The sequence below is a fragment of the Dermacentor variabilis genome, chromosome 3, assembly GCF_050947875.1.
Source record: "Dermacentor variabilis isolate Ectoservices chromosome 3, ASM5094787v1, whole genome shotgun sequence".
Classification (NCBI taxonomy): Eukaryota; Metazoa; Arthropoda; class Arachnida; order Ixodida; family Ixodidae; genus Dermacentor; species Dermacentor variabilis.
In genome coordinates, this window is record NC_134570.1 from 73,971,729 (window position 1) to 73,987,592 (window position 15,864).

Here is a 15,864-nt window from a genome sequence, read left to right on the forward strand (position 1 = left end):
CTTGTATTAGCATTGAAGAAGACGCGCGGCTGTCGGCTTCAAGTTCCGACAGCCTGTTAGCGACAATCGAGTGCTCCATGTGCGTACCTTCTCACCGGCTGACCCGAACGCAACTGCCAAAGCTCCTGGGTCACGTGTGGTTCTCTTATAGACCTAGCAGCCCGTCCCGGCAGTGGATGGATCGGACACCGGTTCGTTGTCAAGGCAACGCGTCCCGGGCTTTCCATAGCCGTCTAGGTGGCCGCCGTAACGCGTGGCGCCATCTTCCCGAGCTGATGTAAAACAAGCATGGAAGTCGGTGACAAAACTTTTACGTTTTCTTTGTCAATGCGTGCACACTGTTCAGTCTTTTTTTTCTTCGCAGTTTTTTATGGCATACGTTGCTATTTAATGAGGTAATTAGTATAGCATTACTCGAATTTGTACAAAACGTTTGCGAAGGAAATGTGGTAACGAGGTAAATTATTTTAGGTACATTAAATGAAAGAACAACCTCCTGATAATATAAACAAACCCTGAAAAAATATTTGATGCCGTATCAAACTGCTAATAAATTGTACTCCGCTGATATTATAAATTGTCTTTTGTTTTCGTTATATCGCTTCCAGTCTGTCTTCATATTTCTGACTTTTGTGTAATCTGCGAGTTCTTTTCCTACTGTCTGCAACATTTATGATCTTTGATTTCTATAAAAATGCAATCATTTTTTGTTTTTGTATCTTTACACTAGAAGAGTGTTTTTATTTTTCTCTTTTGGACGTGTTTGTTTTGCTTATGTCTGCCTCATTCGTGCGCTGCTGTAAGGGTAGCATAGCCTTGTCAGGCACCGTACGCCTTTTGTCATGGATTTCAAGGCAATTTCCTGTGTAACTTGTCTTGAATAAAGATAAAGAAAGAAAGAAAGAAAGAAAGAGAAAAAGAAAGAAATGGGTAAATAAATAAAGCTGAGTTGTTTTGCATTGTTCTGTCCTGCTAGGTGATTGTATTCCTCGTTGCTTTTGAATGTCGAACAATATAAGAGATCACACGAAAGAGGGAATGGAGTGATGAACAGTGGTCGAGCAAAGAATGTCACTGGCATCAACGTTCTTCTGGAGATGTAGACTTGTCGTCGTCAGGGAAACAACTGATTCCCTTGATAACGCTTACATACCTCAACCTCCCTAATCAACAGGTGGTGAAAAGAAGAAGCGGGCGCCTAAAGTAGAACGAGAGAAAGCAAAACGATGAACAGAATTGCGGTAACATGGAAAGAGGAAGCGGTGATTGCGCAACCGTTTTTAAACTTTCTGGGAAAACTGAGCCAACAGGATTGACAACACCTGCGCACACGGGAAAATCCGTTTTCTTCTTCGTCGCCACTACTTCTCGGAAGAAACGTTAACACAATCCCTTTTACTCCAGCTCTTGCATTTTGCTCCCCGTCTTGCATCTCCAGTAGAACGAAAGACTCCCTTTTTTTCTAATATTGCGAATGCTTCATTCTCCTTACGCACTCATTTATTCTCTTACCTCATAGGGGTGCGGGAGAGAGAAGTGTATAAACGTCAAAGAAAGCAATTATTGCATTGACGAAGGCAATGCCCTTGTCGAAACGTTTACTCCACGAACATGGTTTGTTTGATCACTAAAATCAAGAAAGGGGCTGACAGATAAAATAGCACACTGTGGTATAAAGTTTGTAAACAGGGATAAGGTGCCTCAGAAAGACTGGCCCACGTTTCGCTAGGAGGACCTATCTTCGTCAAAGGCGGCCTCGTCATCCTCGGCATGTTAGTTTTAAAGGGTTAGTGCAGTGACGTCACGTGCGGGTGTTGTCGCTGGTGGCTGGTTATAAAAGGAGAGACTTCAGAGGTAACGAGCGCGGTCGTCCGACGTCTGTGGGCTTCGTTCCCAAGACGAGGGGACAAGAGCGCGTTCTCCTCGCTCTTGTCAGACCTTGTCTCAGCGCTAGAATTTGCTAAAGGAAACAAGCATTCCGTCTACACGCTCTTACTAGACATACATCGAGCTTTCGATTCAGTTCCGCATAAGGCCATTATATTCGCTCTTGCAACCACGGTGATTTCGGTTCATCTGCTCCGCTTTGTGCATAATTTTCTATCGGAGCGCAGGATGAAAGTGCGTGTCGGAGGAGTAAATAGTGAATACCGAAATTTGAAGTGCGGTTTCCCACATGGCAGCGTTTTATCACCGCTTTTGTTTAGCACCGTACTCGCCGCGCCTCCAAGTCCTTTGACTCGGTGCAGTGACTTCCCTGTGAGCATAGCTGTCTACGCAGACGGCATTGCTCTGAGGATAAGCGATCCTTCGCACCTTGGTCCGCGGCTTCGTGCAAGCTTGCAAAGAGCTCTAAAAGTGACTTCGGAGTACTTGGGTGAAGTTGGTCTGCACATATCTCCTGCTAGGTCAGCTCAAATAGCATATCGCCCTAAACAACGCACTTGTCGAGCAATGAGCCGACTGTAGCTTGAAGAAACCCGCATAAACTGCGTGCGACAACACCGTTATTTTGGGTTAATTGGGGATGATCGCATCTCTTGGCGTCCTGCCGTTAAATCTGTACGACGCAAGTCGCACTCCCTCCTTAAGTACGTGGCCGCGTTGACTGCTAGAGGCGATGGCTGCGACCTAACAATGGCTCTCCAGGTTTACCAGTAAGTTGCACTCTCAATCTTCTGTACTCTAATCGCCGCAATACAAAGACATCCAATCAGAAACCCAATCAACAACGAATAACACAACCTGCAATGCGATTTTAAGCACGCAAACTTTATTTTGAATATTGTATGGCGTACATTCATTGCCTTCCTACTTCGGTGCGATACCCGTGACCTCAATCCTTTTTTTACTGCATGTTTGATACACCTGGATTAGTGAGATTGAACAGACAGATAAATCATATTGCCAGGAAGGCACCTCAAGTTATAGGTTTTGTAACACGGCTTTGGAACGGCTTTTGGCTTTGTAACAACATCAGTTTCTTTTTTTGACTGTGTTATTGATACAACTCGCGCGAAACTATAAAACAACCCAAGTGGTAACTCAGAGGATCTTTCAGGGATGGTGATCCACAATGTATATATATATATATATATATATATATATATATATATATATATATATATATATATATAGGGTGTTTCAGCCAACACTTTCTTATTGTTTTAAAGGTTCAACTACAATTCTAGTTCACAAGTCGGTCTATTAGAAGCGGCGGACAGTACTGGCACAAAATTCTTAAATATTGAATGGACTAATTAGAAATAATTCGCTAATTATGTTTATAACTAATTGCCTTATGCCCATATTGCAATTTACAAATTCTAGCCATGGAGTTCCCAAGGTCGATTCATTTGGAATGTATTCTCAGTATGACACCAGTTTTAAGATATTATTTTTAGAATTTTGCGGAGAAATGCGTAGGCGTTGCAGCTGCTTTATCCATAACAACAACCAAACATTAATAAGATCCGAGAGCTAAGGCGCTTATTCGTTGGTAACAGAGTTATTTGACCCATTCCCCAGGACGTGTGTAAATTGGTCCGGAGGTGAGAGGCGTAAGAAAATGAATTCGTTACGCATGCTTAAGTTGAGTACGCGTATCGAATTCATATCTGAGGTTTTTTAGCGCACGAAAAGGGACGAAAGACAGTGGCAAGACGCGAACACAGCGCTAACTTCCAACAATTCTTTTATTCCACGAAGCGGTACACATATATATAGGTAACCCACACCACCGTGCGCATGCGCATATGTACTGATTTTTAATCAAATGAGACAGCAGCGAGACATGTGTAATGGAAAGTTAAGATGATATCAAAGATGAAAGAACGACCATGTATAACCAAAAAAAAAATTTTTGTAATTGCAAGATTAAAATGTCATCTCGATCAGACCACCCTCTGCGTCACGTTTAAAAATCGCATTCCTTTTTTTTTTTTTTTGATATATCGATTGAAGGCGCGCTAACAAAAGCGCTCCCTAAACTAGCGATCTTCGCCGCTTCAATAATCTCACGTGTTGTTTGTCCTGGCGTATTTCACACCCTAATTCCTTGAAACCCGTACAGAAAGAATCTAACAAATATTTAAGCGTTGCCAATGATTAGTGTAGTGACCCCAAGAATTTTCCGTGAAGAACGCCGTTACCAATGAGTAAGATCCTTAGCCCTCTTATATTTTTTCCCACATTCGTATAAATTTGATCAGGACATCACAAAATGGCTTGCGTGGCCGTCGATCATGTAGAAGCACCCGTAAAGGGGACCGCTTCAAAGACTTGTGCACAGCCAATGATGAGGGTAGTGATCAATGTGCCGTGAATAACCCCGTATAAGCCCTCGGCTCATTTCGTCACGCCTTTTACATTTTTATTTTTGTCCTTTTCCTTTCTCGTTCTGCTTCTCCTTTGTCGTTTCATTTGCATGTTTTTTTTTCTATACACGTATGTAAAGTGACTGTTGCGAGAATTCACTGTAATATACTGTAAATAAACCAAACGTTATATATATATATATATATATATATATATATATATATATATATATATATATATATAGAGAGAGAGAGAGAGAGAGAGAGAGAGAGAGAGAGGTACAGATAAATTCTGCGGACTACCTTTTAAACGTAGAGAACATCGGTGATGCTGCAAGTTAAACAGAACAAGTATTTGATTCAGCAGTTTCAACCGGCGGACAGATATAAAATTCTGTGTCACCTCTGTTCCGTGTGCTAAACTTCACACAGGGGAACGGCTCATGATTTTTTGTATAGGACAACTGAAATAATTGGCTACAACTCGCTAGATCACCAAGCTCCTCGTGAAATCTTCCTAATCTCATATTTTGTCCTCGTCGACATTAAACAGATTTATGCACGTTTCTGTGCTCCATTAATTCAGGAGTGCTATTGGGTCAAATCCATCCTGTTCTTTATATATCTTTTTTTGTAATTTACGTAAGTGAAATGGCCGTGCGACGCGAAGGCTGTTCACATTGCTTCGTAAAAGACGCTCCACGTGTAAGAGTCCAGCTCATCAATCGGTCAGGCACACTAGATTTCGGGAGGCTATGCAGTTACTGCTGCAGCATCTGCGGATTACCTTCACTGATTTGTGATTTGTTTTTCTTATCCTGCCAGACTGAGAAGGCTGTCGTTATGGGTTCGCCGCAAGAGAGTGCATGCCATAAGTCAAATGAAACACGCCGCCAGTAACGCGTGGACTTTGCTCGCTACGAAACGTCCTTTGCATAAATGTATACACTAAGCTGATGGAAAAGCCAAGGAAAATGAAACCGCACCGCTGACACAGACATGGATTTTTTTCCCTGTTTTTATGTTTTACTTGTGTTTTTTTTTTCTCTATATGATCGACACAGCGTCGGCTAGCGAGTAAGCGTAGTCGGATTGAAGAATGGATTTCAATCTGTTTTTTCTGTCTTGTTCTGAATGTCTGTATTACCTAACAGTGTTATCTTTTGGACCTCGTCGTTGGCAGACATGTCTTATAGTTTATGCAGCAGCTGGGATTTTCTTCTGCATTAGCTTCTAGTGTAAGAATAAAGGGATCTCATCAGCTTTCGTGCACTATTTGAGAGCAACAGCTTTAGGGGCAAACAGCTTTAGGTGGGCACACAAGCAAACACATCATCGTAGAAAATGTAACATTATCTACTATTAAAGGCAATTGAAACATATTTTCTCATGTTCTCTACTTTAAAAGTACGGTAAGCTCAGAAATTAGCCTGATGCAAATCACCGAGTAAAAAAAGAAGAGAAAGAAAGAAAGATGAGAGCCTGCTACATTAACACTTGCCGGCGCCAGCAGTAAACGTCCTCACGTCCGTCGGCCAACAACACTCATATAGATCAAACTGCGATAAACCTTGTCCAGTTATACTCGCCGTAAAATGCAAACAGGCTTCAAAGCGTTCCTGTACCAACCCTTCGCCTACCAACCACAGCAAGCGGATCCCATACGCTGCTATGAATATCTCAGCGAAACTTTACCATTCATGTGCGGCGCGTGGAGCTGGCAAGCAGAGCACGAAGTCACCTTTTTTTTCAAATGCTCTCTTCTTAACACCAGCCTTCTCTGACTCTTTTCGGTCCGTTAAATTTCGTCATATAACAGATTCCCATAGACGGATGCTATTGACTAATGAGCTGACATCAACCAGAAAGGGCGTATGAATCACTGCGCTTCTTCGTGCTGCTACTGTGTATACTTTTACTGTGTATACTGTGTTACTCTGTATACTGTGTTACTGTGTATACTGCTTATTAAACAGGCAGAAGTAAGCGAAAATATGCGTTTTGAATATCGATAGAAAAAACGTACTTCTTGAAATAAGACTATTGTTCTATCACCGACCGTCGTCTGCAAACGCTCGGGCGCGCCTTCCCACGTTGTAGTGAAAGTTTAACCAGACTGCTTATAAGTGTAGCGTCTCCATAATTTCAAGTAGCTTTGAAAAACAAAACTAGCCTCAAAGCACGCAAAGCATAAGGTCAGACCAGGCCTATGCTCACCAGCCCGCACTCGCTGCTGGCAGCTTCTGGCTAGACCCTTTGGCAGGTTTAGCTTCGTATTGAGCTATGGCGGGAAAGTCGCAATTAGAATGTGGCTGGTAAAGCTTGTGCAGGACAAAGCTGGTCCGCGGCAAATAGCAGGGCCAGACTGGAGCGCAGGAGTGCGAGCGCGCTTCAGCCCGGTCGTTCACATATAGTTAGACAATACAATTGCATGTAGCTGCGTTTGCAGCGTATAGTGCCGGGCAGCCGCTGTGCGCCGCGACGAGTGCGCTAGCTGATCTCCTGCGGCTCGCTGAGGATAACAGCGCGCTCTGATTAGTATCTGTTGCTGACGTAGCTCAGGACCCGAGCGCCAACATCTCTCGAACAAGGAACTTCCTGAGTTGCGCACAATCTAGGTGTGCCGCCATCGTGGTTGCAGCTCATTAAGTTAGAGAATCCTTTCAGCGCAAGTCCGGAAGGCAGCATTCATCGCATAGCCGATGTGCGCGAGGCCGACGTAGTCGCACGAGCGGACATGAAGTTTGTCGGACTCTCGAAAATTGAGCGATTGCCGTAGAGATAAGTGCGTGAGAAGATGTACTACTCGTGTCACACGGTACGAGAAGACCCGCGCGCAGATATCTGGTACGTAGTGCCACAGCACAGGGATGACACACCGTGAATTCAACCATAAGCTATAGTCTCCGAGTTTGACTCGTCGTAAGGGCCGAATCGAAAGGCCGAATCGGAAGTAGTAGCGTCTCTGTGAACATACAACAATAAATATCAAATGCATGCCACGGTGATGTTCAGTAGACGCTGCGATGTGGACACCACCCGGCTCCGCCGTAGCCTTGGCAGTGCAAGGCAGTGGAGGACAGGGAGCAACGCGAAGGGTGTCACAGGCGATTTTTATTTGCCAATAACTCCATTTCTACTCAATGCACTGAAATACTTTTTTTTTGTGGTCAAGTATTTCTGACACAGTCTGTTGTAACGTCAAATATATGTCCTGACTTCGATAGTAAGTGCTCCAGGACCCCTCTATTGCATGCGTCTACATTTTTAATTGTCCTATTTTATGCATCAAACATAATTTTTGTCACGTTTCTGATCACAAGAGCTTATCTTATAGTATGCAACTCTATGCACGGAGCTTAAAAGCAATATTATAAAGTGTCATTTTGTCAGACCACGTGACAAGCACGTCCGGCCCATATCAGGCGATGGGTGAATGAGCGAGTCCATAAAGATTGCTGGAACAGAAATTTTACAACGCGGCAAATGCGCACTTTGGAGCAATGTATTATTTTATGTGGTGAACAAATTACGGTCTTTTCAAGACCGCAATTTGTTCGGTAAAAAGTACAACCTCATAAATCATGTTAGGTCCTAGGAACACACTGACAGCTTTCTGGGGACATGATATTACCACCGCCTCATCACGGCGGTGATGAGGCACCGGCCAGAGGTATAACAGAAACAAGCTTTAATGATATGCTGGATATGATAGCCTGGCTGTTTGCCTAACAGGCTACTTCTGGTGCTGGATGATTATTATGTTATATACAGTGATAGACGCTTAACAGCACACGGTCACACACACACACAAACACGCATACACTATAGAGATATTCACAAAGTTTCATTAGAGCGCGTGGCCTACAAGAACGTCACCACTGCTTTCAGGTCACGTAGGGCGCAGGTAGTGCTTTGCAATGGGCCGAGAATGTGTCGCAGTTCTAAGCTCGTGTCCCGTTGTAGGTGCAGTGTCGCCTTCAAAGAATGTCTCTCTTAGGCGCAGCGGCAGCAGTCGCACGGAACACATGGCAGGTCTTCAGAGGCGTTACATTCAAATCACATTGAGGAGTCCGTCAGTTGAATGTTGCACCGAGGCCTCTGTTGAATTGCCGAGTCAGAATTGCCAGTGCGGATAGTGTGTAAATACAGGCGCGCGCGCGTGTGTGTGTGTGTGCGTGTGCGTGTGCGTGTGTGTGTGCGTGTGTGTGTTTGTGTGTGTGTGTGTGTGTGTGTGTGTGTGTGTGTGTGTGTGTGTGTGTGTGTGTGTGTGTGTGTGTGTGTGTGTGTGTGTGTGTGTGTGTGTGTGTGTGTGTGTGTGTGTGTGTGTGTGTGTGTGTGTGTGTGTGTGTGTGTGTGAGAGAGAGAGAGAGAGAGAGAGAGAGAGAGAGAGAGAGAGAGAGTCTGCATAATTTCCACCGAAGCTTTGGGTTCGGAAGTTCTAAACAAAATAATAATTTAATTGCTTCCGAAATTAACACCACCTCACTTCTTTGGTAGAGCACGAACTTTTTTTCGTAGATTTCTACCCCTTTTATTTCCAGTATTACATTTTCAAACAAGAGCTTTTCCTAATAATTATCCTATTCGCCGCTTCATTTGCATTCTTCAGTGTCGCCTACTGTTTTTACATGAAACATCACCTTCTTTTTCATACATCCCACAACCATTCGCTAATCTAATACCGAGGCTCTTATGTTTATTTTTTCTGTGTAGATCAATGAAAGGCGGCCGCACTGCAGCCCTCTCTAACAATATAAACGCCAACGTCACCCAGTTCATTCTGTTCTGGTCTTAGTCAGAGGCACTTGTAGATAAATTAGGTTATGAACCGCTGAGGCCTCCTTTCCCCCCCTTCATTCGCCTTACTGTACAAACATAGCGTGCACAAGCGTTAGCTACATGAACAGATGATAAGACAATTGCGAAGGTTTCACGTCTCTAGTTATCTCACTTTGCCTGGTTACCGTACACATTTTGAAGACTGAGAGTCAATATTAGGATTTGTCTAGAGAGCTTTAATATTGATATTTGAGGGTAGCATAGCTGTCGCTATGTAATTCTAAATATAAGTACACTCAAACATATCTTTGTTTATTTATTTTATTTGGTTACAAAATACTGCAGACTTTTTGAAATCCTGGTAGGAAGGACCAAACAAAAGGCACCTTCAAATTCAATGATTGCAAACAAAGAAACATAAAGAAATCAAATGTGAGAAAGGCTGTACAAATACTTTTCATGCAGAAGCACCCATTTATGTAACACCTTTTATTAGCATCATGAGGAGTATTATATTATTTTTGGAAGGTTCGTGGCAACTATGAGATGTTCTGGTAACTTGTTCCACTCCTCAGTTCCTCCTCAGTTACATTAATGTGTGTCTTCTTAATGAAGTTCTGGCGAAACAATGTGTCAGCATATAGTCGTGCTGAGAGGGGGTTTTACGTGGGGTTAGTAGGTTCGCTCAATTGAAGCCGAAATCCCCATTTTATATCAGGTTATTTTGCGTCTTTCCTGAAGAAACTTAATCTTAATAGCTGACATCAGAGTAGACTGGGAATCAGTTCTCTTGTAAATATTAAATATGAAGCGGACTGCTCGCCGCTGAACGTTTTCTATTTAAAACAGGTAAATGCTGGGATGTAACCATGCCATGCAGAGCCACAATATGATTACGACGTGCGCCATAGCGGAGAATAGCGGGTTACTTTCGACCACCCGGGGACCGTACACGTGCCCCCCAACCAATGCACGGTACTTCGGCGTTTTTTGAATTCCGCCCCCATTGAAATGCGGTTGTTGCGGCCGGAATTCGATGCTGTGCCTTCGTGCTGTGAAGCGCAGCGCTTCCCATTGCAAGATATTTGCTGAGCAATAACGGCCCCAACCATTGACAACATATTCTAGCTTCGGACGAATTATAGAGGTAGAGGGTGTAAGTTTTAAATATTAAAGCGCTTCCGAGGTTTGTGGAAGACGAGACCAAGCCTTTTGATTGCCGGTGAGGTGACATAATTGATGTAATCACCCCATTTTAACTGATAAATCATTATGGCACCCAAACATTTATATTTGCAAACTGTAACGACCGGAGTGTTGTTGATGCTATAGCAGAAAAGAGCATTATTATCCACCGCGGTAGCTTAGCAGCTATAGTGTTGCGCTGCTGCTAAGTAGGTCGCGGTATGAAATCCCGCCCACGCGGCTGCATTTCGATGGAGGCGAAATGCAGAAACGCCCGTATCCCATGCATTGGGGGGCACATTAGAGATACCATAGTGGTCAAAATTAATCCGGGGCCTTCCACTACGGTGTGCCTCATAAATGGTGGTTTTAGCGCGTCAAACCCTAGAACTATTCAGAGTATTATTCTTGTTCGTAATGACATAAAAGTGCACTTCTTTTCACATTCATTGTCATGTCACATACAGTAAACGAAGAATAGAATTTATTTAGAGGTACTGGTTAATGCAAGTTGGTTTTCAATAGACCACAAATGTGTATACAACGTGCAATTATCTGCGAACCGATAAATGTGGCTATAAGAGGTCACAGAAGCTACAACATCATTCAGACAAATTAAAGATAACAACAGTCCCAGCACATTTCCTTGTGGTACACCAGAAGTAATTGAGGCATGTTTTGAGCAGCCGCCACTTACTTCAACGTATTCTGTTCAATTTTTAAATATGAAGTGAACCAGTTTATATGTGTTACCAGTATCCTCATTTCTTCTTATTTTTTATAATTTTCTATAAGCAGTGTGGAAGCAATTCTTTTATCGGAAGCTTTAATAAAATCTAGGAATAGGGTATCTATTTGTCCACACTGATTTCATATGGCACTGAAGTCACGCACCACAATAATTAGTTGGGTACGTTTTGAGCACCCTTTCCTGAGCCCGCGTTGCGAAGAAGATAATATGTCGCGCTGTTCATTGAATAGCATATGTAGTTCGCTATGTTCTGTTATTTTGAAAATACAGCACGTTAAAGAAATAGGTCGCTACTTGGTCACAAGATGTTTGTTTGCTGGATTTTTTCGTTATAAACAGGCATAGTTTTGGCATTAAGTCACTCAGGCGTCAGCAATGCAGAATTAATTGATTCTCAAGAAGGACGAGGATGAAAAAAGTAAGGAAAGGGAGCGAGGTCAATGAGAAGCGCGTCCCAGTTTGCTACCTTTCACGGGAAGAAGGGAATTAATGGATGGAAAGAATGAAGTGAGAGGGAGAGAGGAAGGTAGTATATCAATGCGAACATGTGAGGTTGTCCATCACTTCACACCTACAATCGGTCGCTGAGGCCGGTCAATTTCATGAACCGCCACCATGCCTGCGTCGCCTTGTAAGCCTGCGGCGCTTGCTGTCATGGTACAAGAATAACCGCGCTCACTGCCATACAGATCATAAAAACACGACACGAGTTTGATCGTCACTTCATAGTTGAATGAATCACAGATAGATGTGTGACATTCCGATGAGGAATGACTTAGCTTTCGTAAAAGCGACCCCTCACCAGAGGTGGCACAGTAAAGTTATATCACGGGGGAAGAAGTGCGATGAAATTTACAGCTTTAATGTAGGATGAAGCCAGTCGAGACGACTGTTCGAGACAATCTGGGAGTTCTATAAATTGTATGAGGGGTATGGGAACTGTCTGCGTTTGTTTATAGGCTGACCGGGTGGCATCATCCGCAAGGTCATTACCGAGGATGCCACAGTGCCCCGGCAGCTACTGGCAGATGATGTCAGGTCCCTTCATGCAGGCTTAACAGGGGACCTCTCTTGTCTCACGCACCAGTTTTTAAAGGGTCTTCCGTCGTAAGGCTGACTGCAGGCTCGGAAGGGCTGCTTGAAGTCACAAAAAAAAAACCGACCCACTTTCGAGGTTGTGCTTCTGCCCTATAATTGCCAGCAGCACTTAGGTCGACAAGTTGTGTGGACATAGAGACCTTAATGGGCACCTTTAACTCAATTGTGACTTGTAAAGCGGGCATGAGAACACCGCTTGTGGAGATCTCTGCTGAGACATATCCATCGGTGTAAATATGCATTATTTATTTATATGCCTCGTTCAGTAATGACAATGTCACCTCTCGTAGAACCACTGTTGAGTGAAGGGTGTTCTTCGTAATTCTGAATTGTGAGGCGTACATGTGGCTGTCGTAGGCACCACAGGACTAACAATGGCCTTGCTGCTTATGCAAAAATCGCCGTGGTTGCTCAGTGGCTATGGTTTTGGGCTGCTGAGCACGAGGTCGCGGGATCGAATCCCGTCCACGGAGGCCGCATTTTGATGGGAGCGAAATGCGAAAACAACCGTGTGCTTAGATTTAGGCGCACGTTAGAGAACCCCAGGCGGTAGAAATTTCCGCAGTCCTGCACTACGGCGTGCATCATAATCAGAAAGTGGTTTTGGCATGTAAAACTCCATAATTTAATTTTTTTTGCTGATGTAAAAACCAATAAAAGGGCGACTTCGTGGTTTGCTACATGTTTTCAAAATGAGATTTGAGGTTTTTGCCCTCACAAAGCAGCAATATACTGACTGGTGACGCAACAAAAATATTGAATGGATGTGCTAAATTTATTCCCTATAATTGGACCACATTATCGATCCCTCTTGGACTTCATTAGATCAGCAAATCTATTTTCATTCATTTAATCATCATTATTCGCCCCCATCCCATACCTCTGTATGCCCTGAGATATTTTCCGTCGCTATAAAAAATCCCTATATTTAACTGTTAGGAAACGGTCTAATGATTCGGCACAAAAGCGCAAGAATGCATTCAGAATACCATCAGGACCAGCGGAAGATTTACCACCTACGTTCAGCAGCATTTCAAGAACACCCTGATATGACCTAATCCCACTGCTTCGCAGGGAAGCCAACATACATCTTCAATATCATCACCAGTTGAAAATGCAGAGTGAAAATATGCATTGAATTATGCAGCTATGGGGCTCCTGCGGCAAGTATTGTCATTGTGATTTAAGGTAATTGGTCAAGTCGTGCGCCTGTTCATACTTTCTTTCTTTTAGATGAGCCCGAAATTTGTGTGGATCTCTTCGTATCAATTCCAAAAAGCTCTTGTTGAAATAATGTTCCTTAGCTGCTCGAGTTCGAGAGCAAAGTTCTGCTGTTGCGGTGCTTACAGGCTGATGATAAACATTTCTGGTCATTTGAAATGCTCGAGTCTTCGTCTGAGGCGATTAATCCAAGAAGATAGAACGAAGTGTCTTACAAGGTATTCAAAAAATTCTTGAAAGCTCATTTAAAATTATTTTACAAACGCTTACATCAATCTCACAAAAAGTTTTAAAAGCTATTTCTATATTATCGAGAACTGACTCAACTTCTGGCTTGGAAAAATCTATTACATACTTTCGAGGAAAAGTACCTGAAGTTTTAGTTTGAGTGAGATTTAGGGAAAGAACTAGTTTATTTGTCGAATATGCCATCATTAACAGATTGGTCTACAATGTCTAAAAAAAGTTCATTTTTTGCTCCCACCTACTGAACATTAACATGATTGCAACATTAACATGATTTTTATTTTATTCAATTTTTTATGTACTTCCAATTTGCAATTTTTCTTGTTCCTTTTAATTAAGTCGCAGAAATTACTCCAAGCTACTTTAACTTCTCAATAACATATTCTATATTATTGACGTCTTGGTTTCTATTGCTGAGCTTCACAGGTCTATTCATTTAACGTCTTTTGCCTTAGTCAATGAGCTAAGTTAGCGAATATTCCCAAGTTTTGAAGTATTCGTGAACATCCTCATCACCATCTTCAGTGCCTTTCGAGAAATGATGATGATGAACCAGTAGAAAACAAAGCAAAGGAATTAAGAAAAAGATTGTTGGAGATACCTTTTCGAAGAATTGGCCTGGACTTGACAGAAACTGCAATTCTTTCGTTCGGGGCGTCCACTTTGGGATTCAGCCACAGGGATGCATGCTTCGCTGTCCAAACATTCCTTACAGAATCTAAACGAATGCCCTGCTAAATTCTATTTTTATTAATTTTAAATTAATTATTACTCATTCAACAGCACCTTCCTGATTACATTTTAACCGGTATTTCAAACCTATTCAATGCTATTCCCATAGATATTAGGAAATTTATGCTCTATATTATTTTGGTATAATCCACCCATTTCTTGGCCAATCCCCATCGTGGGTAGGAGCCACACGTGCCACAGGCTACAACAACAACAACAATTGAAAGCGTTGATTCTAAGGAGTCCTGCTAGGTGCACGTGTCGTTACGACCTCTGTGCAAAACTATGCGACAGCTTTTATTACGTTTCCTTACTTCCTTTATTCCTCCGTTCTTTATTTCTTGCTGATTGGGAGGGGGAGGTAGTGCAATATACTCTGTGTACACGTGCTATACACAAGCATTTTTCTAAAATACTTTCGAATCAGTGTAAATATCCTTTGCTTATTTCTTTGATGCTTTGGTTGAACTTCTCCCTGATGCCTTCTGCTCAAAATAGTGTGGTTAGCACTGGCCGTCGCGTGAAACGTGATCCATTGTGAAACTGGAGGTTTTGTCCACAGTGCACGTTGTGCACCGGTAGCGTTTCATGCGCACACGTGACTCCTAGGTCCCGCACGCGTGAATTCTTCGCAGATATGCGTTTCTCGCTCCGAACAAAGTCGCCTGCCTGGCTATTTACGAGATGCTTGCGAGTCCTTTTCACGGAGGCCTCTTTCGAAACCTTGAAAATGCTGCCTTTCGTGGCAGGTATTCATTGCGGTGAAATTTATTTTTGCTAACATGAAGAGCTTTTTTTTTTTCAGAGTACCTCTTTTATTGCGTTCAGCCCCGCATGTATATGGGAATGTTTTTTTTTTTCGCGATGGTATAGGCTGAGAGAAAAAAATTCGGATGCAGCTAACGGCATAGGCGCACCCGTGCAGTAGGCAAGCACCGCCGTGGGCATCGTTCGGTGTCCATGGCACCAAACAATGCTTTTGGTGGTGTTGCAAAACGCCGGTTCACGTTCACTGTGGGCGCGGGGAAGCACGTTTACTCGTTAGGAAAACATGTACTTGATTAACTGCTGCCATTGTCAAACCTTTCTCTCAGCCCGGGTTCTGAAGATACATTCATGCGTCCTTCGATCTACTTGTGATTCCGCAGCAAAGTTTGGAATGGCATCATCTCCTCTTTGAAAAATGCCACGCATTTTTCCGTGCAGAATCAAAACAACGTGACTTCTTCTCTTGAAAGTAAGCTGCATGCATAGGCTGGAGAGAATTGACCAAAAATCGGGCCTTCCGAAGAGAATGCGCACTTTATATATAGGTAGGAAACACGTGCTTTACTATGTGAAATAATTATTTAGAGAGCATAAAGGTGGAGTTGTATATTAATAAGCAGAAGGCAAAGATAACGATCCACAGCTGGGCAAGGAAACAAGAGTTTAGGATCGCCACTCAGCCTCTAGAGTCTGTGAAGCAGTACCTTTATCTAGGCGAATTACTTACAGGGGACGCTAATCATGAGAAGGAAATTTATAAAAGGA